The sequence below is a fragment of the Carlito syrichta genome, unplaced genomic scaffold (assembly GCF_000164805.1).
Source record: "Carlito syrichta isolate Samal-C Ts95f unplaced genomic scaffold, Tarsius_syrichta-2.0.1 Scaffold305231, whole genome shotgun sequence".
NCBI lineage: Eukaryota > Metazoa > Chordata > Mammalia > Primates > Tarsiidae > Carlito > Carlito syrichta.
In genome coordinates this window covers 83,320-88,268 of record NW_007249327.1, presented here as the reverse complement: position 1 = coordinate 88,268, position 4,949 = coordinate 83,320, and the positions used below count along the sequence as shown (strand labels likewise).

The 4,949-nt window shown below is 36.9% G+C and overlaps 1 pseudogene; it reads left to right on the top strand.

Annotated features, from left to right (window-relative positions):
* Window positions 1-2,103: 2,103 nt before the first annotated feature.
* Window positions 2,104-2,851, top strand: LOC103263713 (annotated as a pseudogene).
* The last annotated feature ends 2,098 nt before the right edge of the window (window positions 2,852-4,949 follow it).

Here is a 4,949-nt window from a genome sequence, read left to right as displayed (position 1 = left end):
TCGAGGCTGCGGTGGCCGGGAGCGGCCACTGCACTCCAGTCTGGGCGACAGAGTGAGACTCCAACTCAAAAAAAAAAAAAAAAAAAGAATTAAAAAGACGGTAAAGTTGCATTTTCTTTAAAATAAACATTATTTATATACGCATTTCACACTTACATTCACATTTGTAGTTGCATACATACACATTAATATCTGCAAAGACTTATTGATAGTACAACTAATTGCTGCTCCAGATAATAGTCCTTTAGAAGAGAACATGGAAGCTATTCTTTTAAAAGAAAGAAATATGAACAAAAACCATAAGCTTTACAAAGTCGCAAAGGGACTTCCAAGGTTGGAGCCGGATGCTATTACCAGCCACTATATATCATTCATATACAGCTTTTAAGGAGGAAACCATAACCCATAGGGATCAAGTGGAGGAATTTGCAATTCATCATCTGTATTTTGGAGTCTGGAACTTCAGTCTGTCCAACCCCATTAAATGCTCCCTCTATCATAAACATGCAGGCATCCCAGCTAGTTAGCAACCTGTATAGCATCTGATTTTTAAATGACTAGTTGAACTACATGCTTTTTGAGCACTGCATAACTTAATTTTCTAGGTATTAACAGTTTGTGAGAGTTATCAGACAAAATATTTTCTTCCTTATTCTAGGAACCCGAACATTATCTTAAGAATTTTATAAAACGAATAAAGCAGCACCTACACACCTACTTCTTTCCTAGAATGCATGACCTAGTTTTATCAATTTCTCACTGTTATAAGCTTGTTTTAGGACAAGTGACTTGCTTCTATATTGTCTGAGTTTTTGTATAATATGTATTGCTTTTGTGATCAGAAAAACAATAAAGACATGTTCATTTTGAAAAAAATAGAATTAAGTAAATGAACAAAATTTAATGTAGTGTTTTAATTGAGCTATCAGTAGAACTACAAAAGGTCCTAAATTCACTGAGAGACAAGGTAAAGAGACATGGGAAGGGTAAGAAAACATCAAGAGCATGGAGAAGAAAAATAAATTTTAGCTATACAATTATAAATCCAAAACCAGGAGTCAACATAAGGTACTATAACTTAAAGGAAAGGACTAGTAGCATAGTTACAAAATATGGAAGACCTGTCTAGGTTATGGTTAATGCAGTTGGTGCCTTAAAATATGCTAAAGAGTCTCATAATTCAGCATTTATATTGTGTTTAAGTGCATACATCTGTCTTCTAGAAAGACAGAGCAATGAATGAGGTCACCAGAAAATCTCTCCCAAATCACCAATGATTTAGCCATGAAACCATCAGAAATATGAGACTTCTCTGTAACCAAAGTGGAAATAAAGGAGCAAGCACATTCCATGATCATTTAGAAATGTATACAATCTCCCATACCAGGTTCCCATGATGCAACCAAAAAAATGCAATATTCAAGATAAAAGAATGAATCAGAAGGAGTAAGTGGACCTGACACGACAGAAAGCTAAATCGTTGAAAGAGAGAAATACATCAAAAACATCTTTAAAATGCTTGGTAGAGATTAGAGAACACAATAACCACTGTGAAAGGTAAGTCACATACGCTACCTACCAGTACCAGGTGTTTCTGAGGAAGTAAATGAGCAAATGGATTAGAAACAGCAATTAAAGTTATAACAGAAGAAAACTTTTTAGTTCAGTTCACAAAAAATATCTGAGATTGGCTAATGGAAAAATTCACCATGTTCCATGTTATAGATAAAATTACCAAAGATCAGCATATATCCAGATATGCTTTGATAAATTATTATTTAAAAGATTCCTGTTAGCATCCAAGCAGCAAACAAAAACTCAGATCAAATTACCGATGATTTGTCCTTTTCAACAAAAAACGCCAAACTCCAAAAGACAGTCGACAAGGTTTTGAGAGAGAATGCCAGTGGCCTAAGGGTTTAGACTCAGCAATGCTATATTTCACATGCAAAGGCAGAATATGGAAGGTAACTTAGGACTACCTTATAGCAAAAGGTAGCCTGAGAACTTCACTTGATGATAGAAGAAGGGTAGCCTGATATCTGCAATGTCTCAGACAATGTCCATTAAAGAGATGGCTTGGAGATCATTCACTGCTTCAAGATGAAGCTGAATATCTCCTTCCCGGCCACTGGCTGCCAGAAACTCATCCAAATGGACAATGAACGCAAGCACCATACCTTCTACAAGAAGTGCATGGCCACAAAAGTTGCTGCAGACTCTCTGGGTGAAGAATGGAAGGGTTATGTGGTCTGAATCAGTGGCGGGGATGATAAACAAGGTTTCCCCATGAAGCAGGATGTCTTGACCCAAGGCCGTGTCTGCCCGCTGCTGAGTAAGAGGCATTCCGGTTACAGACCAAGGAAAACTGGAGAAAGAAAGTGCAAATCTGTTCAGGGTTGCATTGTGGATGCCAATCTGAGCTTTCTCAACTCGGTTATTGTAAAAAAAGGAGAGAAGGATATTGCTAGGCTGATTGATACTATGGTGCCTCGTCGACTGGGGCCCAAAAGGGCTAGCAGAATCCATAAACTCAGTCTCTCTAAAGAAGATGACATCTGCTAGTATGTTGTAAGAAAACCCTTAAACAAAGAAGGTAAGAAACCTAGGACCAAAGCACTCAAGATTCAGCATCTCCTCACTCCACGTGTCCTGCAACACAAATGCCTGGTGTATTGCTCTGAAGAAACAGTGTACTAAGAAAAATAAGGAAGAGGACGCAGAACATGCTAAATTTTTGGCCAAGAGAATGGAGGAGGCCAAAGAAAAACACCAGGAACAGATTGCCAAAAGACACAGACTGTCCTCTCTGTGAGCTTCTACTTCCAAGTCTGAGTCTAGTCAAAAATAAGATTTTTTGAGTAACAAATAAGACCAGACCTTCACAAAATAAGAAGTAAAGAGATGACTTGGATTACTAAATGTGAAAATAAGGAAATGGGATAAAATATGAGACCAGAAAGGTAGTTTTGACTTTTTTTTAAAGAACAATGAAGAAATAAAACCATTTACAGGGTTCTGAATGGTAGAGGACTAAGTTACTTGGCAGGGAGACCAGGGAAGATAAGGTAGAAGAGAGAGGCTAGTGGACAGAAACAAGGCTACTACAGTGGTAATTTATTTTATATTGTTTTTTTTTCTTTGTAAAATCTCATTCAGATACATGTATAATAAATGAGACAGGCAATCAGTCTGATAGAAATGATTAGGCAAGAAAAAAAATATTAAACTAAGTGTTTTTCTTACGACGACCACTACCGTCTGACGACTATGAGACTAGACTGAAAACTCTGGAAAATCAGAGACCAGGTCTTGTTCTCCACTCTGCCTCTAGGACCTAGCACAGTGTCTGGCACAAAGCAGGCATTTAATAGACATTTATGAAGTAAATCAATGAAAAGAGGAGCACCAAAAATGATTTGACCAATTTTGACATCACTAGAATTAATATATTTTTACCAAGGTCACTAGTCTGAAAGATAATATTCATTCAGACAGAGGAAATGCTGGCAAGTCCGCTCAAAATTTTTTAAAAACAAAGCAAAATAAAACAGTAATTTCATTTTGTAGTAACAATTTAAAGTTTATAATTTTACAATGAATGCACCAAATGTCAAGTATTAGCCACATCAGGGAAAAAAAATGATCAAATTAATTTGCTGTATTTAATTAATTCACTGTGTTGGTGAGTATATTCCTAGTCCAAAAGCCAATCACGGTTTAAATAGGTCCTCCTGCCTTATGAAATGTCTTAAGCCAAAGAAAAATGGGATAAATCTGGCTTTATTATGAATGCCTGACTTGTGTTGATCAAACTTACCTGGAAAATGAAGCAGCTACCATTGGCTGAGAAACTGACCTCAGTACAGGCTCTTACTTGCACAAAATAGAAATTCATCACATTGCTAGTTAGTCTTCCTTTATTCTGTCTTTAGTTAGGCTGCAAATTTTTAAAGACTTGTAAAATATTCACATTTGTGTAACATGCATACTAAATACCAAATTCCATTCTAAGATAGCTTCATTTCTTTTACAAAGATTAATTGAATACGCCCTTATATACTAAGTTTTTAAAAAATAAGACATCATCCTTGCTGAGGAACACACATTATAGTGAGATGTTTTAGAAATGGGAAGCCCTTGCTAAGTCAGACAAATCATCCATCTATTCTGGCATTTGGGGTTTCCCCTAGTAACTGCTTAAAATATATGATATTTCATTGAAAAGGTACACTAAGTTGAGCCTTTTATTTCAGCTATGGGTTTCATCAAAAAACGTTTTTTCCAAAAATCTAGGCAGCACTGAATATAGTAATTAAGACTAAATTATGAAGACCCACTGAAGGTCTTGAGACCCCCTGCCGTTTAGCTCTGCTATCAAAGAACAGCATCTGCTGTGCAATAATGAGGGAATGAGGGACTTCTTTTGCTCCTAGGCAACTTGAATCCCCTGAGAGCTAAGAATAACAGCATGTTTTCCACAGAGTGCCTATTGTCCTACAGGGAGCGTCCATATAGGTATGCGGCACTAAACTTGTACAACTGACTTCTCTCTATTTTGTATCTTCTCTTAGCCACATCCAGCACCATATATTTTACAAAAAAACTCAGAGTCTGTACTTGAAGATGACAATGCAGACTTTGAATTTTTCCATAGTTCCCTTCTCTCATTACTAGTTATCTTTCAGTTTTGTGATGCTAGTGTTTAGTGCCTGGTACATAGTAGCTGTGCATATCCTGCATGATTGAATCAGTGTGAATTCAAAAGAGCAAGATGACACAGTTCTTTTTATCAGAAGAGTAAGAATCCAAATGTAAAAGCCCCCAAAATATCTAATTGAGAGGCATTGCTCTTGTTCTTTTTTTTTTTTTTTTTTTTTGAGTTGGACTCTCACTCTGTCGCCCAGACTGGAGTGCAGTGGCTGCTCCCGGACACCGCAGCCTCAACT